A 20,019-nucleotide genomic window follows, 5' to 3' on the forward strand; every position below is an offset into this window, starting at 1 on the left:
AAGAGACTAAGTTGTCGCCGAGGAAGACGCAGTAGCCCGAAGTGGAGCGCCGAGAGTCCGGACAACTAGCCCAATCAGCATCGGAGTAGGTGGTCAAGCTGTCGATGCCGCCAATGCCGATGTGAAGCCCAGTGGACAGAGTGCCCTTCACATACCGCAGGACGCGCTTGAGCATTGCAAGATGAGGCTCTCGCGGGTCGTGCATGAAAAGGCACACCTGCTGAACTGTGTAGGCAAGGTCTGGTCGAGTCAGCGTGAGATACTGCAGAGCTCCAGCAAGGCTGCGGTACTGGGTAGCATCCTCCACCGGAGCCCCATCCGTAGCAGAGAGCTTGGCACGAGTGTCCACAGGAGTCGCTGTAGAGTGACACTCGGCCATGCCAGCGTGCTGGAGCAGATCCACAGCGTACTGGCGCTGAGAGAGGAAGAGGCCGTCAACAGAACGCGTGACAGAGATCTCGAGGAAGTGATGAAGATCCCTGAGATCTGTCATGGCGAACTCGGAGTGAAGGAGCTCGGTGATGCGACGAAGGAGTGCAGTCGATGAAGCTGTCAGGATGATGTCGTCGACGTAGAGCAGCAAGTAGGCGATATCGACACCCTCTTTGTAAACAAAGAGAGACGTGTCGGAAGTCGAAGCAGTGAAGCCAGATTGCTGGACGAAGCTGGCGAACCGCTGGTACCAGGCCCGGGGCGCCTGCTTGAGTCCATACAAGGACTTTTGCAGGAGGCAGACGTGGTCGGGGGCAGACGTGTCAACGAAGCCGGGCTGCTGCTGCAGTAGACCGTCTCGTTTAGATGGCTGTGAAGAAAGGCGTTCTTCACGTCCAGCTGATGTATGGCCAGGAGCGAGAAGAGGCGATGCTGAGGACGATGTGGATGGTAGCCGGTTTAACAACCGGACTGAACGTCTCGTCGTAGTCGATGCCGTACTACTGCGAAAAACCACGAAAGACCCACCTATGGCGAGCGAGAGAGCCATCAGCACGATATTTGTGCTTGAAGACCCACTTGCCGATGATGACGTTGGCACGTGGCGGTCGGGGTACGATACGCCATGTGCCATTATCCATGAGCACCTTGTACTCGTCGGCCATTGCCGCGTGCCAATTTGGATCGGCCAGCGCAGTGCGGGAGTTGACGGGCAGTAGAGAGGCCGAGATCGGTGTCGCCGCAGAGAAGCCATAGCGCTTGATGGGCGGCGGCAAGGAGCCCGTCCAGGAGCGAGTCTCCCGAGGAGGAGGAGCTGGTGCCGGTAGCACCTCCTCGCGCGGCTGCTCAGGAGAAGCCGCGGCAGGCGGCATCGGCGCCGGAGGCGTCGGTGCACGAGGCCGATGAGTGTAGACGAGTAGAGGCCGATGGCAGCCGCCGGGTTGCTGCTACGCGTCTGCAGTAACCGATGCAGCAGCGGTGGCCGGCCCACGAGGAGCCAAGGAAGCCGGAACAGAGGGGGACGCCTGAGGACCGGCTGTGGTGTCCGGTCGGGGTCCCTGCAACAGAAAATCAAAAGAATCCGGTCGAGGCTTTGAAGCCGCAAACGGAAAGTGAGTCTCATCAAAAACGACGTGTCGCGAGATGATCTTGCAATTTGAGAGGTCAAGACACCGGTAGCCCTTCTGTGAAGGAGGGTAACCGAGGAAGACACACACCGCGGAGCGAGGAGATAGTTTGTGGCGAGTCGTGGCACTAAGGTTCGGGTAGCACAAGCATCCGAAAACTCGAAGGATGGAGTAGTCCGGCATCTTGCGATGAAGAAGATAGTATGGGATACCGTTATTTATGGACGATGATGGCCGCCGGTTGATCAGGAACACGGCGGTGGAAAGCGCTTCGACCCAATAGGAGGGAGGCATGGTGGCATGAATCAGAAGCGTGCGGACAGCATTGTTCAGAGTGCGAAGCATCCGCTCAGCTTTGCCATTCTGGGCGGATGTGTAGGGGCACGAGGTGCGGAGGAGGATGCCGCGGCCAGCTAAGAAGGTGGCGGTGGCATTGTTCAAGAACTCGGTGCCATTATCTGCCTGAAAACAGCGCACAAGAAAACTGAACTGTGTGTGAGCGTAAGCAATAAACTGAACAATGTGCTCATGAGCTTCAGATTTATGGCGAAGAGGAAACGTCCAACAATAATGTGTATAATCATCAACTATCGCAAGATAAAATTTATAGCCAGAAATACTCGGAACTGGAGAGGTCCAGACATCACAATGAACGAGTTCAAAAGGTGCAGAGGTACTAGAGACCGAATTAGCAAAGGGCAGCCTAGCGTGTTTGCCAAGCTGGCAGGCACGACAAATGCGGCGGGCTGCTTTATTACACTGAATAGCTGATAACTTATTTAGAGTATTGACGACGGCGGGCGCAGGATGACCAAGACGGGAGTGCCACAGCTCTGAGGAGACGACAGCGACATGGCAGCGGGGAGGCATGCGATGCGGGATGGTGTAGAGGTCCCCGTTGCTATTGCACCGAAGAAGGACCGTCTTGGTCTGGAGATCCTTGGCAGAAAAACCAAAGGCGTCAAACTCAATTGAACAGTTGTTGTCGCGGGTAAGCTGTCTAACAGATAACAGGTTACGAGCGAGCTGCGGAGCGACAAGAACATTATCAAGATGAAAAGAGCGATCAGCTATTTGTATAAAAGACATGCCACAACTAAGCACATGAATTGATTGACCGTTGCCGACCGTAATGGAGGACGGCGGTGATGGGAGACGGGAGAGAAGAATACCGTCGTTGGAGGACATGTGGGATGTCGCTCAGGTGTCCATGACCCAGGGGTTGGACCCCTGGATCGCCATCTGGTTGAGGGCGGCGATCAGGCTTGCCTAATCCCACCCGCCTGGAGTCCCATACGCCGAGGGACCGGTCGCGCTGGAGAACTGCGGCGGCGTGAAGGCGGTGTGCGCCTGTGGGGGGACCACGGGCGGCGCACCACACTGCTGTGGCTGGGAGGGCCACTGGGCGGCCCAAGGGTTGAAGCAGACCCAGGGAGCGACGCTTCAATTGTGGTGAAGTAGGTCATATCATTGTAAATTGTCCAAACAAGAAAAAGGACAAGAAAAATGATGAAAAGAAGAAGAAGAAGTTCATCAAGAAGAAAAAGAATGGCCAAGCATATTTTGTTGAATGGGATTCCGATGCAAGATCCGATGATGATGATGATGATAATGACAAGCCATCCAAGGGAGTTGCCGGGATCGCCATCAAGGAGGCTGCATCACTCTTTTCTACACCACATTGTCTTATGGCAAAGGGTGATGCAAAGGTACAACAAGATGGTGAACTTGATTAACTTTCATATGATGATCTTGTTGAAATGCTTAATGATGCCGATGAATTCATGACAAAGGAAAAGGCTAAGTTGAGGGACTTGAAGTTGAAGTTTACTTCTCTTCAAGATTCCTATGAGGAGCTAAAGACTTCTCATGAGAATCTCAAAGAAACTCATGAGAAGCTTGAGGAAGCTCACAATACTTTGTTTAGTCATGAAAGAAAAGCAACATTGAGCATTGGTGTTAGTTGTGATTTAATTGATGATAAATCTTATGGCTCTAGCTCTACTAGTTCTTTGTGCACCAAAATTGATAACTCATCATGCAATGAATCTCTCATTATAGAAAATGATTTGTTAAAGAAAGAGGTTACTTGCTTGACTAATGATTTGAGAAAATGCTATGATAGTAGAGCAAAGTTTAATCATTGTTGGGCAAGCCAAAAGTTCACCTTGAACAAGCAAGGGTTTGGATATATTCCTAAGAAAGGGAAGAAGGCTTTTGTGCAAACTAAAACTACCTTTGTGAAGAGTAGTGGCAAGCCATATTGTGAAAAATGCAAGAAGGTTGGCCATGTTGAGAAGAATTGCACCAACAAGAAAGTCATATCCTTTGATTCAAGTTACATGCTTATGAAAAATTCAAATGGCAATGTTAGTGCAAAATTTGTTGGGATACCTATAAATGGTGCTAAAAAGAATGCCATTTGGGTGCCAAAAGTCTTGGTCACTAATGTGGTCACTAACATTCAAGGACCCAAAAAAGTTTGGGTACCTAAAAGAGTTACTTCCTCTTTGTAGGTGAATTACAAGTCCGGAGAAAGACATTGGGTGCTTGATAGTGGGTGCACTCAACACATGACCGGAGATCAAATGATGTTTTCCTCTCTAGATGAGAATGTGGGTGGCTATAGTGACATCATCTTTGGTGACAATAGCCGGGGCAAAGTCAAAGGAGTTGGTACAATTCCTATCTCAAGCAATCATTCTCTTTCAAATGTTTTGTTGGTTGATTCTCTCAAGTTTAATCTCTTAGCGGTCACTCAACTTTGTGATTTTGGATATAAGTGTAGTTTCACTAAAGATGATGTTGTGGTGACTAGCTTGGATGGAAAAGATCACATCTTTACGGGATTTAGACATGAGGATGTATATCTTGTGGATTTTGCTACTAAAGAGGCAAATTTGTCCACTTGCTTATTCACTCAATCATCTTTGGGTTGGTTATGGCATAGAAGGCTTGGTCATGTTGGCATGAAGCAACTCAACCGACTTTTGAAGCATGATTTAGTAGTTGGCTTGAAGAATGTGAAGTTTGATAAAGATAAGCTTTGTAGTGCATGTCAAGCCGGAAAGCAAGTTGCAAATACTCATCCCACTAAGAGTGTCATGTCAACCGAGAGACCATTGGAATTATTGCATATGGATTTATTTGGTCCTACAACATATAGAAGTATTGGTGGAAATTGATATTGTCTTGTGGTAGTGGATGATTACTCAAGATATACATGGGTTTTCTTTCTTCATGACAAGGCCGATACATATGACACATTCAAGAAATTCTTTACAAGGGCCGAAAATGAATTTGAGCTCAAGGTGAAGAAAGTGAGGAGTGACAATGGAAGTGAGTTTAGAAACACAAGAGTTGAGGAATGGTGTGATGAGAAAGGAATCAAGCATGAATTCTCAACCAAGTACACTCCGGAACAAAATGGTCTTGTTGAGAGGAAAAATAGAACCTTGATTGATATGGCAAGATCAATGCTCTCCGAGTATAATGTTTCGGATAGCTTTTGGGTCGAAGCAATCAACACGGCTTGTTATGCCTCTAATAGATTGTATTGCCATAGAGTTCATAACAAGACCCCATATGAGTTGCTCATTGGAAGGAAGCCAAATATATCATATTTTAGAGTGTTTGGTTGCAAATACTATATTCTCAAGAAGGGAACTCGGTTATCAAAGTTTCAAAGCAAATGTGATGAGGGTTTTCTTCTTGGATATTCATCTAATAGCAAGGCTTATCGGGTCTACAACAAAACTCATGGCATTGTTGAAGAAGCATATGATGTTGAGTTTGATGAAACCAATGGTTCTCATAATGAACAAAAAAATCTTGATGATGTGAGAAGTGATGGTTTGAGAAATGCAATGAAAAATATGTCAATTGGTGATGTTAGACTAAGAGAAGAAGATGAAGATGAAGATGGTCCTTCTATCTCTATTAGAGTTAATCCTTCAACTTCTATCTCAAATGATCAAGCACAACAAATTGTACAAGATTCAAGTAATGATGATTCTCAAGTACAAGATCAAATTGGTTCATCTAGTGCACCTTCTTCATCAACTCAAGAACCCATTGTTCCTCAAAGAATTCATCATGTTCTTGCAAAGGATCATCCGGTGGATCAAATCATGGGTGATATTAGTAAGGGTGTTCAAACTCGATCTCGCATTGCTTCATTTTGTGAACATTATTCTTTTGTATCTTTTGTTGAACCTAACCGTGTAGATGAAGCATTGAGAGATCCGGATTGGGTGAATGCTATGCATGAAGAATTAAATAATTTCACCCGGAATCAAGTTTGGGATTTAGTTGAGAGGCCCAAGAATTATAATGTTATTGGCACTAAATGAGTTTTTAGAAACAAGCAAAATGAAGATGGAATGGTTGTGAGAAACAAGGCAAAATTGGTAGCTTAAGGCTTCACTCAAGTCGAAGGTTTGGATTTCGGTGAAACTTTTGCTCCCGTTGCTAGATTAGAAGCTATTAGAATTTTATTAGCTTATGCTTGCTCTCACAACATTAAACTTTTTCAAATGGATGTGAAAAGTGCTTTCTTGAATGGTAAGATTAGTGAACTTGTTTTTGTTGAGCAACCTCCCGGTTTTGAAGATCATAAGAAGCTAAATCATGTATACAAGCTCTCTAAAGCTCTTTATGGTCTTAAGCAAGCTCCACGAGCTTGGTATGAAAGATTAAGGGATTTTCTTATTTCTAAGGGCTTCAAAATTGGTAAGGTTGATACTACTTTGTTCACTAAAGATATTGGTAAAGATTTGTTTGTTTGTCAAATTTATGTTGATGATATTATCTTTGGTTCAACTAACCCAAGCTTTTGTGAGGAATTTGGTGAAATGATGTCTAGGGAATTTGGTGAAATGATGTCTAGGGAATTTGAGATGTCCATGATTGGTGAATTGAGTTTCTTTCTTGGACTTCAAATCAAGCAACTCAAGGAAGGCACCTTTGTGTGTCAATCAAAATATGTGAAGGATATCTTGGAGAAATTTGGTATGGAAGATGCAAAACCAATCAAGACTCCTATGGCCACAAATGGGCATCTCGACCTAGATGAGGGAGGTAACCCGGTTGACCAAAAGCTTTACCGTTCTATGATTGGTAGTTTGCTTTATTTGACCGCATCTAGGCCCGACATCATGTTTAGTGTTTGCATGTGTGCACGATTTCAAGCCGCACCTAGAGAATGTCATTTGACCGCCGTCAAAAGGATCTTGAGATACTTGAAATATTCTTCTAATATTGGTTTGTGGTATCCCAAGGGTGCTCATTTTGATTTGGTTGGATTCTCGGATTCGGATTATGCGGGGTGCAAGGTTGATAGGAAAAGCACATCCGGTGGTTGTCAATTTCTTGGAAGATCTCTTGTATCATGGTCATCAAAGAAGCAAAATTCTGTGGCTCTTTCAACCGCCGAAGCGGAATATATCTCGGCCGGAAGTTGTTGTGCACAATTGTTATGGATGAAGCAAACTCTTCTAGATTATGGTGTGAAATTTGATGAAATTCTCTTGTTGTGTGATAATGAAAGTGCCGTGAAGATTGCCTCTAATCCGGTTCAACATTCAAGAACCAAGCATATTGATATCCGCCATCATTTTCTTAGAGATCATGTGAACAAGGGTGATATCAAGATTGATGGTATTGGCACGGATGATCAATTAGCCGATTTATTTACCAAGCCTTTGGATGAATCTCGGTTTTGCAAGTTGAGAAATGAGTTAAATATCATTGACTTCTCAAATGTGGCTTGAAAACTAGCACATGTGGTATATGGTTCTTTCATGCTCTCCTTGTTTCATTTTTCTGAATTTTTGAGGTATTTTTGAGCCATTTATGAGTTTTCATGATTCTACTCGATTTATTTTTGAATTCTTGTTGAAACTTGCTCATATGAGTCTTTTGAAGGTTTTCATGCAATATTTGAGATTTTTGGATTTTTATATGAGCAATGATCCCAAATCGGAGTTGGAATTGAGAAAATTGGCACAATTCTGGACAGTCTGAAATTTGGTACTGCGGACAGTCCGCGGGTAAGGGGCGGACAGTCCGCCAAAGGACCGCGGACGGTCCGCCTGTGCTGGGCAGTTTTTTACCAGAGGCAGTTTCAGTCGGTTGGTAGTGTAAAAAATTCAACGGCGGACGGTCCGCCAGGATATCGCGGACAGTCCGCGACTGGACAGAAAGGTGGGGTCGGCCAGACTTGACTTATATTGGATGTCCCTCTCACTCTCCCCCACCAAACCGCACATATCCTCCAAAAGGCTCTCTCTCTTTCTCTCTCAAGCACGTGGGGGAGACAACAAGGTCAAGCCTTTTTGGAGTGGTTCCCGGACGGTCCGAGAGCATCCCCGGACTCTTCTCAAGATTGTGCATCATGTCCTCTCGGTATTTCGATGAATCCCTAACTCTTGTTCTTGGATTTCTTTATTGGAAAGAGTTAGGGTTAGATGCTCTGATCTATTTTTGGACCATGGTTTCTTGAAAATACTTTGGGGATCTTATTCTTAGTGATGAGGAGATGCAATAGTTAAAATTTGGTTGGTGGATTTGAATCGAAACTCAAAATATGGGTGAATCAAAGATGAGGGCGATTTTGTGTTCCTGCTCATAACAGATGGGTCGCGGACAGTCCGTCTGCTGGACGCGGACGGTCCGCCGTGGTAGTTCATGAACCGCGGACGGTCCGCGTTCAGAAGTGCAGACGGTCCGCTTGTCTCAGATTTTTCAGAAATGCTGAATTGACTTATATCATTATGGATTGATCCTATTACTTTAGCAATTGTTCTTATGGTTAAATCTTGAACTCAGGCCACCCCGGAAGATCATCAAGGCCACAGCTACTAAAATCAAGAAGGCAATGACTTCTAAAAGACAAAGAGACAGTGATGACTCGGATGATGTGGACTATGCTCCAAATGTCAGTGAGATGGCTGCTGCATCTTCCGTGGGAGATGTTGGTGATGAGTCTTCAGAGGAAGATACTGAGGGGGTTGACAATGATGTTACAGATTTGATAGGGCTAGATCTACCTAGCCGACAGTGGACTGCAGAGAGCTATGCAAATGCAAGAGCAGTGGATCAGTTTAGCTTGCCTCGTGACACCAACATTCTCTTCTTCAAAACCGAGGTACAAAAAGATGTTTACTTTGGTCATCTAATTAAGAAAAATGTATTCAAACATCAGACCATTGACCTAGGCTATATGAGACAACATCAAGTCATGTCTGATCTAGTGGATAGATTTCAGCAAATGGGGTTAGCTAATTTTCTGCAGCATAGGTGTGATTGGAATGAAACTGTGATACGCCAGTTCTATGCCACTCTAGAGATCAATATGGTTGAGGAAACATTTAGGTGGACAACTGGCAAAAGAACCTATGGTGCTACATTTGCACAGTTTGCTGAGGCAAATGAATTGGATTATAATTTCATCACTAGTGAGCAAAGTATGAATATTGTGTTAGAAAACCCTCTAGATGAGAATGACTATCCCATGTTCTATGAGCCTGCACATCTTGGAATTGCTAGAACTTTTGGGGGCACTCAGGGTCTGAGGCATCATCCTGCAGTGATCAATAAGATTGCTAGAGTCACATTCATGCCTAAGAGTGGCAACAAGGACAAGATTAGAGGACACTATTGGAATGTGATATCTCATGTCATGAATGGAAATAGGATAAATGTCATTGCTCTCATCATGGATCAGCTTGCAGATTTGAGGCTTAACATAGAGATGAACTTGTATTTTGCTCCATACATTATGTCCATCATCAAGGTTAAGACTAGCTTCAGAGGGTTATGTGAAAGCAAGCACACTCCTTTCAGGCCATTTAAGAATGACAATGCTTTTCTTTTGAGGCCTCTGACTCCTTTCCCTGGAGATGATATGGATGCTGATGCACAGGGGAATGATGATGATAGTGATGATGATGCTCACATGGGAGCAGCTGCAGCTCAGCATGCCATGCCACCACCGCACCCTCCAGCACAGCAGCAGTGGGCTCCTCCAGCTGGCTATTTTGACCCATACTTTGCATCCATGCAGGAGAGCATGTCCTCTCAGATTGCGGGGTTGGCTAATCAGATGCAGAATCAGATGAACCTCAACTTTCAGAACATACAACAGCAGATGCTTCAGCCCATGATGGCTCAGATGCAGGGGTTTTAGGAGAGTTTACACTCAGATATAGCAGCACTTGACTCACGTTTTGAGGATTTGCCCTCTTCTGAGCAGTTTGAGCAGCTTGAGCAGAGGCAGGAGCAGCTAGAGCAGAGATTTGATTCTTTCAGCACAGCCTTCACAGGGTTCTCAGACCACTTCTACTCGGTATTTCCGGCTCCAGTGCCGCCTCCAGAGTTCTACCCGCACCAGCCGTTGTACCCACCGCCACCTCCTCCACCGCCGATGGATTGACTTTCTTGGCAATTGATGCCAAAGGGGGAGAAGGAGCTTTGGAGTGCTTGGATCTAGGGGGAGCTCATGGATTTTCTCATGGATTTCTCATGGAGATCATTCGCTTTCGGCTTCCGCTTGCCACTCATGCTTATTTGTATTGCTTTACATATTTATGTTTGATCGGTTTGAGACTTGTGTTTGGATTTGAACATTTGGTTTGTAATGTGTGATGAACTATGTTAGTTTGTCCTACTCTTATCTATTTATGTTCATCTTGTGGTTATGAGGTTGTGCTAACCATGCTAAAATTCATATCATATATATCTTGTATCTTGTATGCCTCGATTTCCACTTGTAGGGAAAACTCCGTCAAAAGTTTCAAATATATATATATATATACTTGGTATTCATGAAAATTTATATGCACATATCAAGGGGGAGTTCTCTCTACTCATCGAACTTGGTGAATTTATTCATACCCTATTCTGAAATTTTCATGAAAATGAGTAAGTTCTTCCAAAGTTCAATTCCAAGTCCACCTTATGCCTAGTGTATAAAGTTGACTTGAAAACTTTTATCACTCCAAAATTTAGTGTTGTCATCAATTACCAAAAAGGGGGAGATTGAAAGCATCTAGGCCCCTAAATCGAGTTTTGGTAATTAATGACAACTGTTTGTGGATTAACGATTTCATTTGAGATGATGAGTATAGGTTGATCCACGGATGAAAGAGATTTGGTTGTGAACGTATGGAGTTTTGGAGATGATGAGCAAAGCTCGGGCTCAAGGCAAAGGTATAAAATAGGGCTTTTGCATTTTACCGGTCACAAGGCGTTTAGTGGATGAAAAGTGACCGGATTTGTTGGATAGATAGCCGTACTATCAAGAGGGGTTGTGTACTCATGCTTGACGGGTCTTTAGTGCCATTTTGCTCAAAATGTCTAGTTGCATGCATGAGGGCTAACGGCGTTTTGAAAAGATTTGAAAAAGACTAAGTTTGAGAGCTCACTGAGTAACGGCGGACAGTCCGCACCAGAGGGGCGGACAGTCCGCGCCCGTTCCAGAGAGCTTGCAGAGTCTCTGGTGGGCTCGCGGACGGTCCGGCCCAGGTGGACGGACGGTCCGCCACTGTTTTTCAAATGTGTACCAGAAAGGGTGTCTGTCTTGTATGAGCTTCAAAGTTGAACTGCGGACAGTCCGCCCATGGGGCGCGGACGGTCCGCCGGCTAATCTCAGGTTTGTACCAGAGATGATGTTTCTCTGGTTTGGGCTCAAAAGTTAAACTGCGGACGGTCCACTGCTGAGGCGCGGACGGTCCGCTGCTGAGGCGCGGACGGTCCGCAGGCTAATCTCAAAGTTGTTCCAGAGACGATGTTAGTCTCTGGTGGTGTGGAACTCTTAACTGCGGACGGTCTGCCACTGGGGCGCGGACGGTCCGCCAGGGCTTAACGGCTAGTTCTGACATGCATTTATTGCACTCTGACTCACTGGTTTATAACGGCGGACAGTCCGGTTTTTGAAACGCGGACGGTCCGCGACTTCGCAGAAAAGAGTGTAACGGCTAGTTTTTTGAGGGGTGTCTATATATACCCAATGCCCGGCCATTGGGTGGGTCTCTTGGCCATTTGGATAGCATTCTTGACACATTAGAGCTAAGGCATCCCTCTCTCACACACACTTGCTTAGAGATTACATTCTTGAGAGTGTGAGAGCTTCCTAGTGCATTGCATCAAGAGTTTGAGCTTTGTGGCATTAGGGAAACTTCAAGCAAGCGTCATCAACTTGTTACTCTTGGGAGTTGCCGCTCCCTAGACGGCTTGGAGAAGTGGATTTCGTGGAGCTCCTCCAAGGAGATTGTTGAGGAGCCCCGATTTCGGTTGTGAGAGGTTTTGTACTCACCTCACCGGAGTGGTGAAGAGCAACTCTAGTGGAATCGAGGTGTGGAGCAGTTCCTTGATTCTAGCCGGCTCAAGATCAAGAGGTTCTTGATAGAGGAGCGGTTGATTCTTGGAGTCCACCTCAACGTGGATTAGGGGTGACCGGCAAGTCATCGACACCACGGGATAATTTCTTGTGTCAAGCTTGGTTACTTCTCTTGCTCACTTTAATACTTGCTTTTACTTTGAGCAATTTACTTTACTAGAGCTTGACTTGTCTCTTGTCACCTTAGGTTGCAAACCCATCTAGAGATAGTAATAGCATGACATAGGGCTTTTCCTTTGTTTCTAATTAAATTTCTCTAGTGTTGTTGGCTTTAGATTTTAAACCGCCTATTCACCCCCCCTCTAGTCGGTGTTCTTGATCCTACAGCTGACGCCAAGGCCTCCTTGCCCTCAGTGGCGAGGCGAAGCTCCTTGACGCGAAGCGTGTTCGTGGCGGACTTGAAGTCGGGAAGCGGGGACGTGCCGGCAATGATGTCGGCAGTGTTGGCGAAGCGGTCGTTGATGCCGCGCAGGAGATTGAGCACAAGTTGGGGGGGCGGTCACGGGGTGACCGACCTCCCGAAGAGCGTCGGCGGTGTGCTTCATCTGCTACGCGTAGGCGTCGACGGAGAGGGCGCCCTGGGACATGTTGTGGAACTCCTGCACGAGGACGACGGCGCGAGACTCCTTGTTCGCCTAGAACAGGGCCTCGATGGAGACGTAGAGGGCGCGCGCGTCTTGATCGGGCTCCATGACGAGGTCGAGGACTGTGTCATCGATGGAGCCGTACATCCAGCCGCGGATGCAGGCGTCGGGCTGAGACCACGTGGGATCAGCCGGACGTGCGGCCTCCGTGCCATCGATGTGGCCGAGCAGCAAGTACTTGGCGCAGAGGGTGGTGAAGAACGCCTTCCACTTGGAGTAGTTGGGACGCTCGAGGCTGAGAGTGATCGGCACGTGTTGCTTCATGTTGACGGAGGCGTAGGCGGCAAAGAACGGAGCGAGCGCATCGCCCATGGCGCCGGAGGACTGGGAGCCGAGGACGCCGGAGGTGGCGGAGGAAGTCGTAGACGACGTCATGGCGCACGGTCGTAGACGGTGCGGCCAGGTGGCGCGGCCTGGGTGGCGGCGCGATCGGATCGGAGGCGCGGTAGCAGGCGGCCAAGGCGGCGGCGCGGCTACAGCGGCGGCGCGACGCGAGTCGTGCGGCCTGATGGTGCGGTGGCGCGCGCCCGGGATCTGGGCGCACGGGTAGTGGAGGTGCGCCGGGCTGAGCGGCGGCACCAAGAGAGGAAAGCGGAAGGGAGAAGGGGAAACCCTAATTAGGAACCCGAGACTCGTGATACTATGTAGAGAAACACCGCACACCCAATCTTGGGGAGGTGACCTTCATTATATAGCCATAGGCGGCTTGGGTTACAATGTGTACAAGGCCAATGGGCCAACAGGCCCAATGTGGGCTGTATGTTACAATTACATTCTAACAAGAAGAACAAGTCGATAATTGCATAAATATAAGAAAAGAAAGTAGTACCATCATGGGGTTATTTGTCATAGCCCACACTTCAACAGGAGCCTGTGCTAACACTACGGGTGCATTTCAGACATACAAAAAATAACATATGATTCATAGTTCAAAATAAGAAATATATATTTCACACAAAGAATATGTAACATAGAGTTATCATGTTGATGACACAACCACATTTATAGAGAAAAATCAAATTTATTACATGTGCTAACGCTATGGTGACATCATATAATCACCCAACTAAACCAAAAGTTGATATTTCTTATGGTAATCGACCAACTTGTAAGATGCAAATGATATATATGAAATACGCAAGCTACTTGCCTGTGCTAACGATACAGTGATGCAAGATAATTAGCTGTATACCATCTGGTATTCGGATACAAAAGCTCACCCTAAAGAACTCATACACATGGTATTCGGATACTACTGATCAGCAATAATTTTGTTCAGTCCTGCAAGAAAGCTTCCAAGAACTGCAACAAGATACAGCAAACAAGATAGTAAGGAAAGATCAATTATAAGAAATAGTAGCTTGCCCGTGCTAACGCTTCATCCATGGTAACCTTGTTCCCTGGAAAAAAAACTGAATGCAGAAAAGTCAGCTCTTCCCATCCCAACTCATAATTTGCTCAGACCCACCCGAAGAATGTAGCAACCCACAGGCAATACTAAAATGACTCTATTTGAAAGTAGTAATCTAGGCTTGAAACTGCAAAAAATGGATGCGCAGAGGGAAGGATTCAGGTAGTATATATCAATGTTTGCTCCATTATTACATGGCAAAATCTACAGTTTCACAATTATTCCAGCTGTGGATTGGCAATGGTCACATATATTGACCACTGTGAATGTGCCACTGACATAAAACTTCACGGGTCCAGAAAAAATGGATTAAAATTTTGCATCCTGATCTGTTTCTGTGCATAAGAGGAACTGTGTAAACAACATCCAGTTGTTGGGCCAACAAAGCCTACCTGGTTGTGCCGTCGAAGAGGGGCGGGGGCTCGGAGGCGGAGGTCCAGGGAGACGGGAGCACTTCCTTGACAGAGCCGTGGAGGCTGTCGGTGGTCGCACAACGCGCCCGGCCGAGCCGTGCTGGCCTCGCGGCCCACGAGCCTCCCGCCGCCGGCTGCCAGAGCCGGACCAGCCTTCGCCCCGGACCAGCCTTCGCCTTCTCATTAATTCAAACAATGAATAGACATCATGTTAATACAAGCAGAGTTAACTGCATAGCACCTGACCTGGGAAAAATATGTGCCACTTTCTTAGTAATCCTATGCAACATGTCAAGTGGCTATCAATATGAAAGTCATTGCAAACTACTGCCACTTAAGGAAATAACTTCAGAAGTTTACAAAGATGTCTACGTGATACAAGCAATTCCATGTGTAAACACATGCATAGCAAATAGAGACAATGCGAATTCAGTTTTTCTCAAACCTTTGCAGGATAGGACTGACTTTCTCTATATACCAATTTGCTGAGGCACGAAGAGGAGCAGTTTTTATTCTCGTAGCACAGATGCCAGTGACATAATACTCTCTTATGCTCCAAGAAAATTCTTTTGGAAGCACTCTGATGATGGAAACATCATCTTTTAGGGAGTTGATAAAGTGGTCGACATCAAAAATTTCTTCGAATGAGCTGCAACCAAAGAAAATGCCAGTACATAAATTACTTCCTGTTCAACAGAAGGCATATATAGTAGTCTCAAACTTCAGAGGCACCTTGAGTCCTTCCAAACAGGGTTTACTTCAAGATGTGGGATCACAAGAGTAGCATTAAGAATCTTTGCAACTGCAACTGCATCACATATCTACAAATCAAAAAGATAGAGCTGGATAATCTAAAGACTTGATTAAGCAATGAGTCTAAAGTTCAATATGGTACTATCAGAAGTTAAAGAGCATTACCCCCATTCTTTGCTGGTTAAGTCCACCATCAAGGAATACCTGTATGTATCCACTTGGCTCCAGAGGTAATGCTATCATTTCGATACAAGCGTGTAAGAGCCTGATTTCTATCACAGGAAGAGGTATGTCGATTCTTAATTATCACAAGATATCAGTAAGTTACCATGAGAAATTGATGACTTTAAGCATGGTTTCCACCCCTGGTATGGCAAGGGTCACCAGAGCTCTCTCTTCTGCTCAGCTGGCTGTACCAAAAAATGAAAAAAGAAAGGTGAAAACATCCTCCAAAGTTCAACATAACCAGTCTAGTTTTCATCTGAGGTATATGTACTCACAATTGCCCATCGCAACGCCTCATTTAAAAGACAAGGATGCATTGGCTTAGGTGCATTCCATCCTGCAAAAAAATATATGAAGAAATGAAACAACACGTGTAAACTTCATAAAAATATAAGATCATAGGATATGTCCCCAGAAATAAACTTCTACTGCAACCTGTGTGCAAATCCTACAAATCAGTAATCAATTCAGTACACGCTTCATACCATGACTAAAAACAGAGCCAAGAGTATAAATGACCATGTGGAGATGTAATAAAGACATGGTATTTCCAAAGAAGCCAGCTTCACTTCAACTATATTCCAGGCCAAATAAATTTCATACCGGCTTCGAAATTGCATGTCATAACTAAACATTCTACAAACAATAGCAACTTCCGTCATTTTGACACGCCATTTCTATTTCACATATATCATTCCCCCATTGTGACATCAATCCGCCTAACATGATCCAACCTTGGCACATTCCAAACGTCAAGGACTCACAGATTAGCGATCAAAACCGTAGGAAGCAACTCGGCATTCAACGAGCTGTCAGTATGGTTCAACCTGACCCAATCGAGCGGCGGAAGGATGGGATTGGGAGGAAATGAGGACTCACCGAGAAGAGGGAAGGGAAGGCGTGGCCCAGCGGAGTGAGCATCCCCGGGAATAAGGCTGGCAGGAACACCACGAACGCGGCGGCAAAGACCGCCGGGCCCCTCACCGGAGACGGCGAAGGTGACACCCTCCGCATCTCCTTTTTGAGCAGTTGAAAAAAGTTATGGCGGGGGGTTAAAGACCAAGACCAAAGCGAAACTCGGTCCAGGTGACCACCATAGTCCATAGGTCCTTGATTCCCGATCCGTTTTGCACGCACGCCATTCATCTCAAAGGTACAGAGACCACATCGACGGCGGCGGCGACCGTGTCACTCGACCCCATCTAGACGCATTGGAGCGAACGGCGGCGGTGGCTCCCTCTCTCCGCCTTTGTTCTGTCGCCCGTGACCTACGCCGCGGCACTGCCGATCCGTTGTCATCGGCAGCGGAGTCACATTTCCATGAAGCGGAATGGAGAGGGCTGCTGCACTTGAAGGCGACGACGTTCCAAGGCAGCTGCACCATTAAGACAGATGGACGACGGTGGAGGTTGCGGCGGCTCGACACCTTGGAGTCTTGGAAGGCATCAGAATGCTCGCTTGCAGCCTCTGCACCTTCGGCGGCCACGCCGTCATAGTATACGTCTTTCTGCTAGCGACCAAGTCTTGAGTTCCCCAAATGGATGAAGTTAATCAAACTGGTAGCACGAATTATATACTGCAATAAGGTCCGGGCAGATTGTACCAGGTTTCCAATATACTGCAATCTTTGTTGTACATGAAAAGGTGATGTTGCTCTTTCGGTTTCTTTCCATTTTCCACTAGGTAGGAATTTTATTTTCTTTATTTTCTTGACTGTACAGGTATGCGAACGAGCGCTAGCTCGGCTGGTGGGAGTGCGGCAGCGAAAACCACCAGGTCGGGGGTTCGATCCCCGGCTCGCACAGTAAAAAAACTCCCTCGCTTGTCCCATGTCCAAAGCACTGTAGAGCTCGGCCTAACTCACAAGGCGACGGCCCCCGTGTACGGGTGGGGCAGGGGTTCGGGAGTTTTCTTGGCCTGCTGTGAGAAGGTCATTTTACCTCTCAAAACAATGCCGTGGGGGCAGTCTCACCCCTCGCAGGTCAAGTTTTTGACTGTACAGGTATCTGTCAAAATGGTTCCTTAAAAAACATTTTTTTTATAATCCTTTACTAAACAAAATATCAGGAAGCAAGCATCAAGGACATCCCATGGAGACTTCTGAAGATAAATAGAATGGAGACTTCTGCCAATCTTTTTCTGTATAATTTGCTTGTCATTTGCATTCACCTCTTCGTTAACCTATTTGTGAGATGTTTGTGCAAAAGGCAGCTTTGGAAGAAAATAGAACTAAGGCGATAAAGTCAATCTTTTGCTGTACTAATTGAAAGTAGCATCCGTATGATATTCAGCAGTATGTCAGTAATAGCATCCCCTTAATACATAGGCATTCCTTCACACTTATAGTAACTATGTAGCCATCTTCTACTGTACTCTTAACAAACTTGGTTGATGGATGTCTATTCTTCCATGGGATAAGAATTGTAGCAGAGGAAGATGTGGTTCTCTGCCTTGGAATGGCGCGTAGTGCATTCAGAGTTAGCGGCCATGGATGGTGCCAGCTGCATCGATGATGTTTTTCTGAGAGGAAACATGTGTGATGTTCTAAAACTGCTGCTGATTTCGTGAGAGCAAACGATGATGTTTGGGTTCACACTTGAGAATGGTCAATACTAAAAATAAACTTTAGAAGTTAACATTGATTAGGCAGTAAGATGATCCAGCATGAAACAATTTGAATATTTTTTTTGAAATAATAAAAATCACAGCTGCATATCAGAGTGATCTTCCCAAGCACACCCAGATTACAGAATTCTCGGTCAAAACTTGATGCCCTCCAAGGGCTTGGCCTAGGCCACCCTACTCTACAACTCCAAACTTTTTTGAGGAAAACTACAACTCCAAAATTGACTGTAACTTAGATTTGTCAATTGTCATCCATGATCCAACCCAACTAACCAACACAACAACAATTATTGGATCATCTTCAGAAACAACGGCTGTGACTACTAGAGTAGGTAAAGCATCAGCCTCAGAATCTGGAAGCAGAGAGGCAGAACACTCCAGTGCACATGATTGAGGCCAGCACATCAGAACTGAACATAGCAAACAACTATCATCAGGTAAGGCAAAAACAAATCAGATTTCAGTATTGAAATTTATATGGTGTCTACTTGACGGTCTTGAGAGATGAATATGGCAAGGCAGCCTATCCATTCATGTTGCATGCACATAAGCATTGCTTTGCTGCTGCAGATCGATGCAAATGGAAAACGTCGCAAGGAACAATGAATTAAAAGATCCAAGCATATACAGAGATCACATATGAAAGGGCAGTTCCTTGTGAACATATTCAGGTTGTGTGCCTTCTTCCTAGCCATCCACACTATGTTCTGATGAAACTGAAGAAACTACCAGCAATACAAAACCGAGGAAACTGCATATTTAGGTTGCCGCTGGTACCTGCAAGGCCATAATGCATGTAAACTTAGTCACTGCTTGTATAAAAACTACTTAACTTACATAGATGCAATCAGTATGGAGCCTCCAAATTTAAATGGCCAATCAGCAAATTGGAAGCCATCTTGGCGCTGTCCTCAGAGAAATAGCCAACTACTGAATGCAATGCCAATAGTGAACACAATAATACAAATGATAATTAAGTTGTTTCCTAAGAGTAGGCTCTATCTCAACAAAAAATTCAGTTGCAATCAGAAAGGCTTTCACACACTCATGGAACTGACACGAAGTGGGTACATCGTAGTAAAAAATTCATGGTTGATTCCAAAAGATGAGATATCTAATGGCTAACGCATCCGAGCTAGGATCCCTATAGAAAATCAAAGAATTTCAAACCATCTACCCCAAATGGCTTCTGCAAGGTTTCTCAATCAGAACCACAATCTTACAGTATCTACTTGCAACGGAGCATAATGTACTGAGGATGGGGGCATGAGGTAGATATCATGCTGTTGATGTCGAAGTCGTGCACTCGTGCTGTCGTACTCCCTTCGCTCGTTCTCCTGTAGGCGGATCAGGGAGGGGTCTGAAATGGCAAGTGAGGGAGGGAGGCACCGCCGCGCCTGATGAAATTGGATCGGGGCGATGCCCGAGACTTGACAGAATCGGATTGGCGAGGGAGGTGCCGGCGGCCATCTCTCCGGATGCCAGATGCTGTCGTGCCACTGGCCGTCTGTGTGGTCGCAGGCGGTGGAAGCAGGCCTCCCGTGGGGCGTCGCGTCGATGAGGCAAGGGAGCCAGGAGGCGCCGCGGGGAGAACGGATCGGCTGCTTCCAAAATGGATCGGGCCTGTTCAGGGCACGGGTAGGGCTGGGCCCAAACAGTACCCAGGTGGGGAAAATAAAAATTAATTAAATAACTGCTTTAATATGCGTGCAAATTTCATGGAAAGGACAACTCGAGCAAAACTCTTTTTATTATTATTCTAGAATCAAAGAGTCTCGAAAATGATCCAACAAGAATCTAGAATCGTTTGCATTAACATTAGAGCAGTCCCAATACAGACTCCACTCATAGAGTCTTAAGCCTAAAAAATTTCATCACAAGAAACTATACTTCCCAATGCAAAGTGTGTAACAATAGTTTCTATACATAAAACCATTTATTGTGCAGCACAAACAAAGCTGATCAGCTGTGGCACAATACCATGTGATCT

General features: G+C 45.8%; 1 long non-coding RNA gene across 1 annotated transcript; it reads right to left on the reverse strand.

Annotated features, from left to right (window-relative positions):
* Positions 1 to 18,059: 18,059 nt before the first annotated feature.
* LOC120643916 lies at positions 18,060 to 19,610 on the reverse strand. The gene is made up of 2 exons (XR_005663244.1): positions 18,518 to 19,610; positions 18,060 to 18,439 (listed from the first exon to the last, which is right to left on the reverse strand). It is a non-coding gene; the product is annotated as an uncharacterized LOC120643916 (long non-coding RNA).
* Between the last annotated feature and the right edge of the window lie 409 nt (positions 19,611 to 20,019).

This window comes from Panicum virgatum, chromosome 1K (genome assembly GCF_016808335.1).
Source record: "Panicum virgatum strain AP13 chromosome 1K, P.virgatum_v5, whole genome shotgun sequence".
Lineage (NCBI taxonomy): Eukaryota > Viridiplantae > Streptophyta > Magnoliopsida > Poales > Poaceae > Panicum > Panicum virgatum.